General features: G+C 40.3%; 1 protein-coding gene across 5 annotated transcripts in view; it reads left to right on the top strand.

The window, feature by feature from the left end:
- FLRT2 (fibronectin leucine rich transmembrane protein 2) overlaps positions 1-17,532 on the top strand; it is a 77,606-nt gene that overhangs the window by 2,505 nt on the left and 57,569 nt on the right. For 2 of the 5 annotated variants that reach the window (XR_011324703.1, XM_069783707.1), the window contains exon 1: positions 344-1,205. The exons of 1 other annotated variant lie outside the window; for it this stretch is intronic. The gene's annotated coding sequence lies outside the window, so the exon portion shown is untranslated. Of the gene's footprint in view, positions 1-343; positions 1,206-1,238; positions 1,847-17,532 lie in introns of those variants that run through there. 2 more of the 5 variants (XM_069783709.1, XM_069783711.1) reach the window with 2 other exon arrangements.

Raw genomic sequence — 17,532 nt, 5'->3', positions numbered from 1 at the left:
GAGGGCATCTCCCAGTTAGGACCGCAGCTAGGGGGGGTTTTCGGCTCACTCCCCGGCGGCCCTTCCCATACACCCCCAGAGCCCCCAGAGCAGCGGGGCCGAGGCAGCTCCGCCGCGAAGGGCGGCGATCCCCGCACCTTCCTTCCCCGCAGCCCCGGCCCGCAGCGCTCCGCGGCCAGGCGGGGCGGGGGCCCGGGGGCTGCGCAGCTCCCACCGCCCCGGGGCAGCGCCGCCCGCTTGGGTCCCCTCGCTGAGAGTAGTGGGCGAGGGCGAGTCCAAAGGGACGGAGCTCGCTAAACTGCCCTCAGCAAGCAATGGGTTAAAAGCGAGAGGGGGAAAAAAAAAAAAAAAGACGGAAAGAAAGAAAAAGAGAAAACCTAGCTTGACTTTGCCTCTTGGAAAGCTTTAGGTTGCAGCCCTGCCTTCCAAGCATTCTTTAAACTAGAAATGTGGGAGGGACTCCAGGAGAGAGAGAGAGAGAGATGGCTATCAACTGAATTCATTACTGTAAACATCTCCCTGGGGTGTCAGGCAGGGAGGAAAAAAAGGCACGACTTGCATTAGCAGGGAATAGTCAGATCTGAGGCATCATTGCTGCTAAGATCAGGCTGCAATCCCGGCTGAAGGCAGGCGCAGGACTCGGGGAGAGCCAGCCACGCACACGCACACAAATACTCCCATCTACACATGTGTCCGATGCCTCCTCCGACTTCCAAGGGTCCTGGGTCTCCGTGCCTGCTCCTCATGTGACCCCCTCATCATTGGCAGAGGACAGAAAGAGAGAAAAAGGAAGGCGAGAAGCCCCAGGACCAGGCGTACCCGCGGCCCCTTCTCTGTTTTTTACCGGAGACGGAGGAACGGCGGGGGGAAGAGCGAGCGACCCGAGGAGAGACAGTGCGTTGGGGATGCCAGAGCCGCGGGCTGCGCGCCGGAGGAGGAGGTGGCGGAGAAGGGGGGAGGACGATGCCGCTGCCTCCTAAGGGCGGAGGAAGGCGCGGGAGGCGCGGGGGTCGCTCCGGAGCGGCGGCGGCCGGCGGGGAGCGGGCCCGCGAGGCCGGCCAGGAGCGGCGCTGGGCGGCCGCGCTGCGCGGCGCGGAGGGCGGCGGCCAGCCCCGAGGAGCGGCGGCGAAGTTTTGGCGTGGGGGGCCAGAGGCGCGGAGGGGGATTACGATCGGTGCCGGCGAGGGATTCCCGGACGCCGCCAGGTACGGTTGGGATTTCATTTCTCTCTCTTTTCTTTCCTTCCTGGTAACTCTAGCCCCGGGCGATTTAGAGCCGCGGTGCCCTTTGCCTTCTCCGAGAAGGCAAAGTTGAGGAGCCGGGATCAGGCCGCGCGTCGGAAATATCGCCTCCGCCTCATTACGGCCCCATGTCTGCGAGCGTGCGGCGCCGGGCACGCACACGCCCGGATTTATGAATGGCCGGCGGCAAGTGGTGGGGGTCCCCGGGTTATTTTACGCCGGCGTCTGGGTTCCCGGTGGGACTCGGAGCTCGCAGCTGCAGCGGGGTCCCGGCTCCCCGGTGGCATTTCGGTGCCGAGCGGGCGGGTGCCGAGCCGGGCCCCCACGCCGCGGCCCCCGCACGGCGCCGGGCGGGGAAGGGAGAGCCGAGAACTGCCGCCGGTGCGGGGGAGCCGGCAGAGCGCCCGTCTTGGCCCCACCGTCAGCCGTATTCGGGAGGCGGGTTTGGGCAGCGGGACCTTTAAAGGTGAGCCTTACTCGGAAGAGGCGGTCGGCTTAGCTCGGCGCTGGCAAGTGTTAGGAGATCTACGGGGAGAGCGGGGAGCTGCGCCCGGCGGGAGGATCCGCCAGATCCCCCATCGGCAGCCTCCGGAGCGGGGCTGGGGGTGAGCGGGTGGGGGCGAGGCGGAGAGAATTGGATCAGGACTTCGGAATGCAAAGGAGCCCCTCGTGGACCTGACGAGTTAGGTGGTGATCTCTGGCAAAATAATAACAAATACTGCGGGGGTGGTGAGCAAAAGAATACCGGATCGCAAAAAGAAATCAAACAGCTGAAAAGACCTCTCTAGAGCATGAGATAAAACCCCATAAAAGATGGAGAAGTCAGCAGCAAAGTAAGAGAGTGGGACTCTCCACCTTCTTTTTGGAACGGGAATCCGTCAACAGGAGCTTTTAATTAATTTTAATGGAGGAAATCTCTTTTAAGGCTTACAATAAGCTAATAAATCCAGGGCACAAATCCGTGTAAATTCCTGTACTGTGTGTGGAAGGTACTGATTAGATTTCTTCGGATGCTGCTTTTTGCAGTGCAGAGCTCGGCTAAATAGAAAGGGAGAGGTTCCTTGTATGAGGAGCAGGAAAAGATACTAAAGCAAGTCAGACCTCTCTCGCACACACAGACGTATGTACACGCGCACACACACACGCGCGCACAAAGACAGGGTGTGTGTTAAAGAGAGGTTTATTTACTGCATCTAACTTTACAGTGCTTGCAGGGAAATTAAACAGGCTAGAGGTTGAGACTCATCACTACTTGGGTTTAAAAAACCCAACCAACCAGACAAAAAGCCCCCCCAAACTTCCATGGACTTAATTCCTTGCTTCAGTCACTGGCATGGTCTTTCTCCAAGAGCACCTTTATATATTTGTAGTTTAAGAGTAAATTAATGAATTGATTTCAGATATATGTATTTTTGGAAGGAGAAAAATCCATCCTGGTATTTTTTTCAAAACACTTAAAAGGTACCGTACCTATACCTCTATCCACCTTTCTCTCCTTTCTTCCTTTAAAGAGTCAATGTATGTTATCACTGAGATATAATCTTTGCATAATGAGAAAGACACAACAGATGTTATTTAAAAGTCACAATTCTAAGTGACAAAAGTGATGTTAAAATGTTAGCGTTGATCTTGTTCCTGAAAATTATGTGAGAGGAGAGATTTCAAACATCACTAATGTTTGTAGGAGGTTTGGTCTTTAAATGGTTGTTCTCTATCCTGGTATGGTAGCTAGGCAGTTAAAAGTAGGAGAGTGCAGGCCTGGAGTACTGTAGGTGAAGTAAGTCAGAGCACTGTGTAAATACAGTGTCTGTAAAACTACCCGTGACTAGAACAGTTGACAGTGTTTTCCAAAGTCCAAGGCTGCAGCAAAAAGAAGTGGTGCTGGAATGCACCCAGCGTTCTTGAAAGAGTCGCTCCTCACATACACATACACCCTATATTTTGTATAAGGTGATGTTATCTGTGTTTGGCTCTGAGAGTCTGGATCTAATTTGAGCTGCTGTTACAAGTCACATTTATATCCTGGCCTGCTGGATAGTTTGATTTAGAATGTAGACATATCTCCTTTGCGCAACCCTACACCCTCCCAGTTGGAATCTGCATTACATAGGCTATGGTTTCCTTCAAGAATCAAGAATGTGCTTGCCTTTAACTGCTAAAAATAGCAGTATCTAAAATGTAGGATGTTATTAGGGCTGACTTCCCTACGCTTGCCGCAGAAAAGGAGAGACATAGTTTTACCAAGTCAAGAATACAAAAAGGAGTTGAAACAAGCATCACTATCAGGCTTTTCCTGTACTGCACTTTCTATTTAAAGGACTAGAAAGAAGGCACACTTAAGATAATATTGTTTCTAGGAAGGTGAGAGCTTTATTTCTTAATCATTTCTGCTACCTCTTTAATCTCAAAATGAGTTCATTTTTCACTAGATTACTTTCCTGTAACTTTCAGGCTTTTACCAGACAGATTTAAATCCAGTCCATTAGTGACCTCTATCTGCCAGAAGTGTATAGTCAATGGTGATTTTTCTCCCTTTTTCTTCATAGTGGATTGGAAACACAGGCTATAAATTGTTTTGGTCTTTTATACCTGCAAATCACCTAGCTTGTCAGGTTATCAATGTCATACCCATTACAGACAATGCGGTTTCCTGGTGTTTTAAATAGGAAAACAAGAAAACCAAACTCCAGTTCCAAACATGAATCCAGAACTTGAAAGGAACTCTAAATCTAATCCAGCTATTCCAGTGATAATATGATGAACATTTGCAAAAATCAGAAAAATAAAAAGTATCCAGTGGTATTGAACATCAGTAATAAAGGAATTGCATTTATGTTCATCTGATGGTTTAATACTTACTCTAAAACAGGCTGACTCTATGTGAAATTTTATTGCCCCTGAGTGCTTACATAATAACTGAAACTTGAGACAAACATTCAGACCAGATATACTATAAGTAGACTTTATAGTAGCAGGGTGTTTAAAAAATGTAAAAAAAAAAAATTCCAGCTGTGTCTATATTAGGAATACATGTCAGAGATCAAGGAAAAGGGGGTCTTTATAAACAGATGGTCTCTTTTAGGGGATTATTAAACCCAGCTTCCCAGTACTAATTTGTCTCTTGTTTATATCCAGAGCTATATTCCATGTTTTAGTTAGTGATTGTAAATGGCAGTTGAGGACTTGATCAGCAATATCTTTGGGTAGGTGAATACCACTGTTTGACTTTTCCCAGATTGTAGTTGATTACTTCAGTGCTTGGTAATATGATGTTTTTAGGTGTTTCTTTCCCTCCCCCTTGGGCAGTCTTTTTAGGAGTCTTTCTGCCAATGCTTTTTATTTATTTCCTCAAGAAAGCAAAAGAGCTGGAACTTGCCCCAGAGGTATAAAAATTGGTTTTTATTTTCTTTTGGTAAAACAATTTTTTTTCTTTTATAAAAAACAATGGAAAAGAATAATATATAGTTATTATTGTAAAGAAGTCTAATTTAACATACACTGAAGATAGGAGTTTTAGTTCCCCTACAGCTGTGTGTAACCTACACCTTTCAAGTAATTGACTTTTAAAGAAAAACAACCACAAAAAATCACCATTAAAATATGTTTCTTGGCAGGCATGTTTTATTCATTTATTTAAAACAAACCCAAACCTTAATCCATAGGTAATACTCAGGAAAGAAGCGTTTGAAATAAAAACTATTCTCTGTTTAACAAATTATATTCTAGTCACATCAAACAATATGTCCCAGGAATAGTGCAATTTAATCCAGTGTTTTCAGCCACTGGTGAAAGGTGTTGGGACGTTCTTTCTTATACCTTCCTTTTTTTTTATTGATATTTACCCAGCTAGCAGGTTTGTTTTTTTTTTTCCCTTTTTGATTTCTTCTTCTGACATGGCCCTTTGAACTGAATCAAAATTAAATACTAGCAACAACTTAAACCAAATCCATCATGCTCTATTCAGCATTCCTGAAAACTTAGTGATGCTTAAAGAGGTCCATAAAATATCCCTTCTAAAAAGAAACCTGGTGCTATCTATCAGCTCTACCTAGAAACAATCTGCTGTATATTTTAATTTAAGCTATAACTGCTTTATTTGTTAATTTGTTGTAGAGGAAGCCTTTTCTAGCCTAGTTTAATGTGAGGATGTATTTATAAAGGCATACAGCACGGAGAATGGTTGATCATTCAAAGGTACACTGTCATTGAGACTGATCCATCAGTCCTTGCAAGCAAAACTCAATAGGCTTTTGATGTACAGGATCAGATCATTGCTAGACTTGGTCTTGCAAAGTGATTATTTTACTTTGGCCCCAGGTGAGAGGTGGCTTGCTTCCAACAGCCCCTGATCAGTATTTTGTAGGATCTGTCCCTTACAAAGCAGAATATTAAAGGTCACAGACAATATTCTGGCTTGGCCTTCAAGTCAGTAGGCCACTTTCATAACACTTAATCACCAGCTACCTATTCGCAAGGTAAATTATCATTGTAATTTTCTGCGACAGTTATGGATTAAAGACTGAAGAAAAAGAATAATTTTCAAAGCTAGTTCGGACAATAATCTGTAGATTACTGTAATGGTCTGCAGACTGGTTTTACAAACCCCAGCCCAGGTAGGGACATACCTTGAGCTACAGAATACAGAAGAGGGCATTTAGTTCCTTTTATTATAATTTGCTTGTGAATATATCACAGTGAAAATGTTTGGATGAAGGGGCAGAAGTTCTGCTCTTTGGTCAAAGTTCTTTACTGTGGCCAAGTTGTCATGGGTAATCTAATTATCTTATATATATTATAGATGCCTATATTATAGATGTCAAATTGGTTCCTTCCTGAACACGATTGAATTAATCCAAAACTATTCCACAAACTTTATTCAGACAAAAATTGATAAAATTTGCTTAATGTGAGGGATCTTGAGGGAGAATTGCAGGCAAAAGATTTTGGAATTCCATCTCTCTGATGCATTAGCCATTCATTGTCATGCACTTCTGTGTTCAGCAACGTCTGGGCAGGCTGATGGTAGGCACTTGTCTCGTAGTAAGTACTGTAAACTGTACGGTAGTACTACATGACCCATTAAGAGCAGGAAAGGTCAGAGCTCTGAATGAAAAGCATCATCAGCACCTTCTGAGAACTGAAATCAGTGTGCAGCAGTGTCACTCCCAGTTCCTGCTGGCAGCTTTTGTCATTCCTTCATTAGAACCAACAGGAAAAATTAAAGAGAAGAGCTTTTCTCGACAGTACTTCTGGTCCTGCACCACGTAGGCGCATGAGTAGCTCATGCCTTGCTGAGCTGTTCCTTGAGAGTTAGCCAAGAGGCATCGTGTGGAAAAGGGTTGCCTGCGTGGGGAAAGGACAGAGCGCTCCCGCAGCGTGTCCTAGCACTGCCGGGAGCCTTCAGTGATGCTCGTACCCAGTCCTCAATCTTCACACAGGTTGCAGAGGACCAAACCATGGTCAAACTGCAGTCACAGGATCATCAACCACAGGCTTGTAGGTTCAGAGTTACAAATATTTCTTTCTCTTGAGATTTCCTGTGTGCTTTTCCTACAGAGAAAAAGAAATACAATATTAGAACTGTTTTAAAATGGGTATGACATTCACAATGTCATTGGAAATTAATGCAACAAAAAATAAATATTATTTTATATCAGCATCTTACTGACAGAAAAAGAAATTTAATATACAGTTCTGAAGAAGAATGCAGGTTTTATATATATACACACATATATATAATTTGTGTATGTGTTACATAAATAGGTGACTGTGACATTGTCTATAATCACAGAGGTCTCCCTCAGACCCTTCAAAGCATATATAATGAATTTTCATTCAAAATTAATGTTGGTGGTGAACTGCAAATCAAATTAAATAAGAAGAAAAACTTATGTTTTTCCTCCATTGTGTTGGAAGTTTCTATACTGGGTAAAAAAACCCGAGGTGCTCCCAAGAGGTAGTGCTCCCAAGAGATATTGCTCCTAAGGTCAATGGAAAGAGTCTGTAGCAAACTTATCTGTGCTTATGAAAGATAACTTCACAGCTGAAAAACTGCCTTTTAAATTAATGTATTTGATTCCAGACTCAATCCTTCTCTCTTTCACTGGCAAGGTAATTTCACAGACACTCTTCTCATGATTAGAGATTACTCATGTGAGTAATAATTTGAATACCCCAAAGTGATGTCATTTAGCTATAATTGAAGATGATACAGCCCCAACAGTGTGTCTTTGGTTATACTAATGTATATATGCTTTCATTAGCAGTTTCTTCATGTGTGTATGGAAAAACAAGCTATGTATGTACAAGTCATTTAAATGACTAGAATTGCATCTGTATTAGGATTGTAGCAGTATATGTGTTTGTCACAGACACAGCCTACATAGGTACACTGCTATAAAACTGTCTGTAGACTAGGCATCAGGTGTGCATATCATTTAATGAATTATGATTTTGGTAAGTGAGGTGATTTTAGTGAGCCTCTTACATGACTGAAATGCTACCTGAAACCATGTGAGGTGTCTCTAGATGAAGGAATATTTGTTAGTAGTACCTTATAATTTCATTTGTGATCTAGGAAGTTTTTCCTAGGTGGTGCTTCTTGTGTCATTGAGAGATTTGCATCCAACTAAATGTACCCCATTTAGTAATCTTGTTCATCTGGTTTCACGGGCCACTTCACTGACTGATCTAGGTTTAACCTTATTCTTATCTTTAACCACTTAGCTTTGGAGTTAGTCACAAATGCTCCTAGACTAAACATTATTTCTTGAGCCATATCAGTTGAAAACTTGCTGTCTATTTCATCATTTGTTATAATTATGATAAAAAAAAAAAATCACTTTGATACCTGAATTGGTAGGAAGCTGGATTGGGTGGTTGGAGGACTCCAATTTGAGAAGTTAATGCTCTATTGCATCATGTTGTCCTGATTCATTACTGTAAGCCCCCACATTATTCATTGAACAAGAGAATCTGCAGGTGGAAAGGACATATAAGGCTAACCAACAGCTCACAGTCATCTCTCTAGTATACTCATAAAATCTTCATTCTTGATTTAAGTGTTTCCAAAGATTTTGTCTGATATTTTATCCTTTGAACTGCCCATAGAAAATTAATTTCCAACACAAAATAAGTACGTTAAACAAGCAAAAAGTGCCATTATCCACCTGATAAATTTCTCTTTCTTTAAAACAAATTTAGCAGGCTAACAACAAATTTCCTCATACTGAAGATGAGTATACAGTTAGAGACTGCTAAAATTTAACAGAACCTGAACACATACACAGAGACACATGGAGTCATTCCCAACTGTATTGCTAAATCCTGTGTATCAAATTGGTATATGCCCAACAGTGATTTTTGAAATAGCTCGTTCTGGCCCTGTGCCATGCTGCTCAGTGAAGAGCTTCTTCTTGCAGCAGTTCAACAGTAAATTGTAAAATGCGTTTTGCCAGTGGAAGTCTTTTTTTTTTATTTGAAAAATTACTTTCGCTGTTTGACAAAATTAATTTCAGAACCTTATTCTTTAGCAGTTGTGCAACAGAATAACAGTCTTTACTCAGAGAGAAAAATGTCTACCATTATAGCTTTGAAAATACTTAGGCAAGAAAGAAGCATAATGGACACCTCTCATTTTTTTTAAATGTGCACTTTGAATGCCACAGACAAAGCCAAGTCCCTTATAATTGCCCAGAGATGCCTAAGCCTTTATGGCAGAGCATCTGACAGTAAGGTTACTCTAATTGCTTTATCCATGTTGTGTCCTATCAAAATCTCTTTTTTATTCATATGGTATTGTGTATTCATAATCATAAACATGCACGTACATGCATGCAGGGACACACACACAAACAAAATGTAAAAAAAAAAAAAGAGATTTATGAGAGAATGGCAAAAGATCATTTAGCAAAATCTATTTCCTTCTGATGCTTAGTTACCATCTTCCTTTTTTTATTATTTAACTAGGTAGCAGGGCAATCAGTGATACCGTAGAACTTTGACAAGGAAACTGTATATGAGTTTTTCTAGTTTGTTTGCTTTCCTCCTACAGTTAATAGAGAACTGTTTTCACAGGTAGTACTCTTTTTAATATAGTTTTAAAAAGAATGATGCAATTGGATTTTTTTTATTTCTGAGTGCTGGCTACAGGGTGCTGAGTCCCTGTCTTCACACTAGAGCCTTAGTTTTTAGCTATGTATATTTCCAGTAAAATGCAGTGATTTAAGATTAAATAAAATGAAAAAAAAAAAAAAAGCCAACAAACCAAACCAAAACAAACCCAAATGCAAAAGCAAAGGAAACCCAAACACACAGCTCAGGAACTATGGAAATCTCAATCCTAACAAGATGGCTGTTTTCTGTCCCACACTGGATAATCTTATCAGTCTCTATTTAACTTAATATTTAGTACCAAATACAGGTTTCAACTAGATAGTCTATTATCACAGAAGTCAAACACTCATCTCTATCCTCAGATCAGCACAATGGATCTTTATAAATCTGGAATAAATGAGATGTTAGAGTTGTTGCCAGCAGCTCTGCCAACAGAACTGTTGATCTGCCCAGATTTTCTTTCCTGCAAAAATTTCTTATCAGCAGATCCACACATCCTACATAGTGTGACTGTGGATTTACAGATAAGAGGACAGAATGACTGAAAGCAGATGGATGGCATGAGCATAAATAGGTCATGAGTTACCAGCTGTGGAGCTTGATCCTGAGCACCAGGAGAGGCGATTATAAATTTCAGAACCCCTCTAAGGATAAGGAGCTCTCTAGGTAGAAGGGTTTGGCTTTAATTCTTTGCCCTTCATTTGTCCAAAGTTGAAAGTGCATAAATCAGTCTGTACGAGCAGAGATGACTCTGAAATTCATAACCACTCATCTCTGTGACATTGATGGAAACTCTATTGGATCAAATGCATAGGTATTCTAATTATGAACCTCTGATATTCAGAACTTCCCTTAGACCATCAATATCTCATATGAATCATATTTTACAAGCTGCCGAATGATTGTCTGGTTATGCATGTGCTGACTGAGAGAAGACATCCTACAGTCTAGGCAACCAGCTGCAGAAAGATGATCCTCTGTAAGCACTAGGAGAATAAACACCTTTAAATTTCAGATAACATCAGTATCAGTTCACAAGCTACTTAGGTCTTGTGAAGAAACATTTGGTGATCTTGGGAAGGGGTGTTTAAGTATAGCCCTCTATATTGTATTGTGTTGAATGATAACCATGTTTGACAGAAAGGCATTCTTTTTAACTCCTTCAAAGCTATGCTAAAAGAGTATCTCCTGCTTATTAGAAGCAGAAATAATGCAAAGACCTGTAGCCTTGCCATGAAAGTTACGCTCCCTTCCACCATCTGGGGTACTTTTAGTGACATGTATTTATATTCTGGTAGCAGCATACTTCTCTCCTGTTTCTCTCTTGCACTCTGTTTTTTAAATACATGCGGTAGCACTGGCTGAATCAGAATTTTTATTTGCTCTTCAGCTGAGAAGGATCTGTCTTCTTAGCTGGAGTTCATTCTGTCTGTCATGTCAGGTGCACTGAGGACACAAAGTATCCTAAAGATACTATCAAAACTAAAATAAGCAATAATGGTGATGGAAGCTTTTATTTTCATTTAAATATTTCCCATATTATTTTCACAGGTCAAATATTGCAGTATTGTGCAGAGGGAAGATAAAAGCAGGAAAGGGAAAGTGACTAGAAAATAACTGGGGGGAAAACAGGATAAGAGCGAGTAATCAGAATTGTCCAGACTGAATGAAGTGTGGAGATAAACAATCACCTTTTTGTGCAACAGGAAACTGGAGTTTCCTAATGATCACGGTTTTAACCACCTATGCTGTGATTCATCTGAGAGGAAGACTGTTGACTGCCGTGAGAGGGAGAGGTAGGGCAATGCACAATCTAGAAGCAGCTAGGAGGGGAGAAAATGATCTGTGAAGTTCCCCCAGTTTTTTTCTGTGGTGGGCATAGCACATGGGAATCATCAGACAGAGTTCATGCTGTCTCAGAGTGTGTTAGTTCTAGAACAGAACCCTTACGGGTTTGGCGAGTCTGGTTTGGTGAGCTTTGGTGTATTCCCTCTTAATATTATTCCATGTCCTCATTTTTGTGACCTTAGAAACTGCGCATGTTAACCATAAGAAAAAACGGATACAGAGTAAAGATGGGATGGATAAAGCAATTAGTGAGTAACTAGTCTCAAATTTTCCTCTCAGGCATGGGTATAAATAAAGAAAGTCTGCTTTACATAGGTAAATCAAAGGGGAATAATGACTATTATTTGTTATTTAAAATAGATAATATAGAACCTGGCAGCTTTTATGACATTTAGTTTTCTCTTGCCTTTACACCTCTCATCTGAAAGAGATTAGAGATCCATTATCTAACAAAAAAAGACTGAATTAGGGGAACACTGGGGACAATACAGTGGGGGAAAATGGCACTGAAGTGGGTAGTTATTATTCTCGCTTATAAGAAATGTGCTGAAAGAAATGATCATCATGCACTGCAACATACGGAATTGTGATGTTGCTTCTGCGTCATCAGCACATTCATGCTGTCCTGTTGATTAAATCACTGGCTAGGTCAAACATTGATCAAACCCTACGTTATGGTCTGGGCTTGCAGTGTGCTTTCTCCTTGCAGCTGAAGGCAAGGCAGAATTCAACACTAGATTCAACACTAGATAAAAACAGCGAGGGGACAAGGAGCGGTAGGTACACCCTGAGGACTGAACCAGCAGCGGTTGCAGAAACTTCCTACATGTGTGTACGTATGGGAGGGCTGGCACTTCTAGTCCCCAAGTACACCAAATGCCCGCAATCAGCAGCAGCACCAAGTTCAGGCACTTAATATGAAGGAAGGAGATAATTTATGGGGAAGGTTATACTAAAGATATATGCCCTTGCTTTGTTAGAGAGGGTGTGCAATTTTTTTAATGATTTCAGCATCCTCCACAAGTATTCTGGTAGTAATAATATTTGGGACAATATGTAACTCTACTTATTTGCTTACTTGTAATCTTGCAGAAAATTTAGTAAAGAATCTGATTAGAATTCAGTTACCATAACTGTAAAAGAGAAGAAAAAACTCAGTGGAAAGATGGCACTGTATGAGTTAACATGTTAGCCCTTACATTCTTTCAGATCAAGCTTCCTGCAAGTAATAAAACACAAGTCAGATGAATTTGGCTGGTCTCAGTCAAGCCTCTCATGGATAGTTGCCCACACGGGAATAACTACCGCATAGATTAGCTCTGTGAATAGTTCCAGGACAGGTGTGGGACTGAACTGCTTTGGCAGAACTGCTCCGGGGAACTTGTGTGCGATGCTTCACTCAGTAGTATCTGTCTTCCCTTTTCATGAGCACTAAAATTCAGCCAAACATGTTTTTTAAGTAATTGTTTTTAGGGAGTTGGAGAAAACTCATATTTTGTCAGATTTGCAAGTCTTTTATTAGACAGTTCAAAGAAATGAAGTACAAGTGAAAATTAAAATACCCTGCATTACTTCTTACTAGCCAATGTTTCCTCCCTGAGAACAGGAACAATGTTACAGCTTCTGACCTATCTTTCCTAACAGTCTAAGACAAATAACAAAAAAATACATCATTTTTAAAGCTTAAGAGGGAACAGAATGACACAGGGTTTCTCCTGATGAATACAAAATCTTTCTGTTTCTATTTGAAATCCACCCATAGTCTACCGTGATCTATATGAAATGAAAGGTGGACTCAGGTAAACCCACCACTATCAACAGAGCCTCATTTTTCCAGTCCCTGTCAGAAGTGAAAAGATTTATTAGGTAAGGAGGATGAACTGCTCTTTCACCTCCACATCCTCTTCTTCCTCTGTTCTTAACAAAGTAGAACTGAGCCTGTCACACTGTTCAAGTCCTTGCAAAAAGCACATTATCAGAAACGAACTCTGCACTATTTTTCCGACATAAAAAGAGGCAACGCAAATGAAAGATAGAAGGAAGAGTTAATAACAGCATTTGATCAAAGGAGCGCTGACGCACAAGCAAGTTCAGAAAGCTGCCTGATATTAGATGTGTAGCGCTTGCGTAAATCAGGCCTGGACCAGTTTACAGCAGCTGAATATCCACAACATAAAACAGAAAACTTCTCTATTGAGTTCCTTGTTAGAGCCCTGACTGTAGTCCAGCCTTCCTTCTTTAGCAATAAGGGGAAAGGATGGCAGTCTGGGAGCTGACACTCTGCTGTTTGTGCCCTAGCTGCCTCTGAATCAATAGAGGACCCTGCTCTTCAAATCTCTCACACAAAGTAAATATTTTTTTTTCTTGACATAACTGGTGATTTAAGGAAATGCTTGGGCATACGATTGTCTTAGGTCAGGTTTCCAGCATTGCTCTAGTGACTTGCTGCACAGTTTGGATTTTCAGATTCATATGTGGACATGGTTATGTAATTTATTGAGGCATCTATTTATACTTCAGTTATGTATCTTATAGCCATCTCATATGAATTGCTGTCCCTGTTGTGACTGACATATTTTCCATGACATTTTTCATGCATTCCACCATTGCTATATCTAATGAAGCTTGATTTTCACATGCATATGACCATCGTGGGCATGTAGTATGACTCTAAAAAATTTACCAGCCTAACCTTCATCTGCTTTTGCCAGAGGACTATGGACACAGTGGTTTTATCAATGCAACTGTAGACTTTTGGCACTTGCATTAAATTTCAAACTGATCAGTTTTAGTGAATTAAATAATTTCTCTTGCTACTGGAACTCTTTACTGCAGGAGTGGGGAGAATAATGACAGAGGTCCTCTATCAATTTGCCATTTTTTAATTTAAATTAAGCCTATAGTTGTGCATATTCTGATGGTGGTGTTTTCTAAGAAAGGTAAGAAGAGTATGGTGAAATTACTTTAATGTTACTGGAGATAATCAAGTACTGCTGCTTTGTGGGTGAATATTTACCTCCAGAATCTACAGTGAGATTTTACACTGTTGTCTCCAAACAGAAACAGACAGCAAAGTGTGTGGAGCTTTTCTAGCTGGTAACCGGTGATGTCTTACTACAAGATTTAGCAGCCTTTTTTCCAGCACAAATTTCAGTAGTACCAGAGGCAGTTAATGTCTAAGAACAAATGTATTCTTCTGTCAGTCATTGTTTCCTTTATAGAAACTAGTATAGTGTTTTGCAACTAGATATATAAAAAAATCTGAATAATAATGAGCCACATTTTGTCCTGTTCTATTTGATCTTATAGTCTGCTCATCGCTGTAGTAGCCTAATGCCAATCTGTAAAACTTTAGTGAAAAGTGTCATTACAAAAGAATTCTGCAGTGTTTGATAATATCAAATGACTTTATTTCATGCGGAGAATTAATATGCAACATGAGACCTGGTCAGTCAGAATTGCAAAGCTTTAAATTCCCTTCTGAACATGAAATTCAGGGCAGTGGTTTGTACCCATGATTATTTATGAGTGCATGGATCATATTTATAACTCCACTGACTTTATACATATGAACACTCTAGATAAGTAATTAGCAAAATGACATCAATTGTGCTGCATATTCCAGCTGCAAATAACAGTGTTGCAAAAGTGACTCCCAATAGATCATTCTTTTAGAAATGTAATATACAGCATCTTTCACCCGTGCTTGCTCTCTAACTACTATCTTAACCTCCAATGCTTAAAATCCTAGATATATTGAAACCTAGGTCTTCCCACCAAGATGAAAGAATTGTACTTTTAGCATCCTATGATTCTGTCTATTTTAACATCTTTTATCTGAGAGAGCTCCTTTAGGAAAGAGTCTACAGGTTCACTAATAGATGTAGGTACAAACCTGTCTTTTTAGACTGTGTGGAGATGAGATTAAGGCCAATCTGACAAGAAGCAAATCTCCCCTTCCTTCACTCTAGTTCCTTTCTCCCAGGTAATTATACAAGTTGAATTCACCAGCCGAGTGTATTGCTTGCTTTTCAGGCAATTTCCAGTAGGAATATTCTCATTATAAATAAGTCCGTGTGCTCTATAATTGCTGACAATCACACGGGGATCCTTATTTCTTTCCCTTATATGCATTGCAATGCTGCAAATAAATTCATGTGAACTAAGTATCTCCATATGTCATATTACTGGCCTGCAACAGAGGAGGATCTTTCTGACAATTTTTCACTATTTAAATCTTCTCATGACACACCACTACCAATACGGGAAAAGGAATTTTAAGACCTGAAATAGCAAGAACTAGTGTGTGACTGGTCACACTTTCACCACAGATTTTCTCCAGCATAAATCCAGGTTCATTGTTCTGAAATCTGGAATTATTTTACATCTACATAACTTGAAATGAAGAGGCTTACTCCTTGTTTCAAATCTTCATCCATAGGGTAAAGGAGAAAGAAGATACATCAGACCAATTGACAGTCTCACTGCAAAACATATTTAGGGCTGTAAATAATCAGAAATGCGCAGTGCATGTGCAGAATTGTGTGAAATGCCTGAAGTAAAGTAGAGGGTGCTGATGTTTTATGAATCAATGCATAGATATCAGTGCAATGACAAATCAAATGGGTAACTACAAAGAACTGCCTATTTGTATACACCACCCATATCCATAGTAGAGTTTAAAAAGCAAGTGCAAAAATCCGTAAGATTTTTGAAAACAGAATCAAAAGTAGAACATTTCGTCCAAAGGGAATGTCCAAAATTTCATTTTTTTAAAGTGTGCTAGATTTCCATTAAAAATACTAAGTAATAGGGAAATAAAAAAGAATCCTCTACTTTTTAATATAAACTGTGAAAAAAATTGGCATTCCATGAACAGTAAAATTAGCACATTGTTTGAGCCAAGTTTCTTGATTTATTTTGATGATTAGCATGCTATCCTGTAGAGAAACTCATACATGTGCTTAGTATGTGGCCATTTTGCCACTTGAGTCTGTGGGGCCCAGGAGAATAATAAAAATAAATCCAGCAAAACAATTGTCCACTTCCAGCCCAAGTGCAAGCATTAAACTTATTATAGTCAGATAATTCCCAATGAAGCTGCAACTTCACAATATCTGATTTTTCCATATACAAACTGAATTTGGAGTAAATGGGGGAAGGACATTGTAAGGCTGTCCAGAAAGTACAGCAAAACTCTGAAGAATACTGTAACAAAGTGACTTTTACTGTTACAACTTATGTATATATCACTTTTTACAGAGAGCTATGAGCAGCTATGGTTGATTTCTAAGGGTTTTGCTCTCCATTGTAGCAATGTAAGCAAGTCAGGAATACTTTCTCATGAGTATTGCAGTGCATATAGAGTATTGCTCCTGAGGAGAATTGACTCCACATTACCTGAATTTAACAATATCTAAGACTGTTTTTTTTTTCCCCCAAAGCTTAAGAATGATGCAGCTGTACCTGTTTTGCAGTCATTCCATACCAAAACAACAGAAGTTTCTTCGATTACCCCCCTCCCTTTACCCCCTCACCCAGAAGTGACTAAGGTATTATTCTGGTGAAATGCAGGCCTTCATTTTATGCTATGTATGACATTGGCTCCTTCTGTTTCCAGCTTGATCAAAAATAAATTGGGAAGCAGTTCCCTTTCCACAGCTGAGGCTAAGTTCTGCAAAATTCTGCATAATTTTGATTCCAGTCAAAGTCAGTAGGTTTTGAACATGATAACCATTTTGGAGGCTCTCCATATATATTTAAACACACAGAAATGGCTTGTGGCTATCCCCATTTGAAGGATCAAGAAGCATCTACCATTATATTGTTAGGTTTTTGAGTGAGAAAGATTTAATTTAAAAATATAGTATGACCTAAAATATAAATCCGAGACAGTTTGAAATAAAAGCCCTTTCTGAAGATTGAATGTTCTCATGCTGAAGTTTTTTGTTTTAATTGTAGTAGTATTGCTTGCAAAGTCCACAAAAAAACAGCAATAAGTAGTAAAACCCGTAAGAATAGGTAGCAGGTTGGCTGGCATACAATGAGAATTGAAGCAAAGACCAATCTCCCTTGGTAAATGTTGATATAAATTATTAAATGAAACAGTGGCAAAATATAGTCTGTCAAAAGCAGTTTCCTTCTAGAGACATGGGAGGAATTAAAATTTATTTCAAAGGAAAGCTTTTATGCATGTCTCCAACATCTTGGTTTGCTTGAATTGCACAACTTATCTCTGTACTACAACTTCCCAAACTTATTTCCCAAATAAAGAATGTTTATTGGAATAATTTTCACAATATGAGGCTTATCCTAGCAATTTCTCATA

The sequence above is a fragment of the Haliaeetus albicilla genome, chromosome 5, assembly GCF_947461875.1.
Source record: "Haliaeetus albicilla chromosome 5, bHalAlb1.1, whole genome shotgun sequence".
NCBI classification, from domain to species: Eukaryota; Metazoa; Chordata; class Aves; order Accipitriformes; family Accipitridae; genus Haliaeetus; species Haliaeetus albicilla.
The sequence above is the reverse complement of the archived record's forward strand: the minus strand, read 5'-3'. Positions and strand labels throughout refer to the sequence as shown.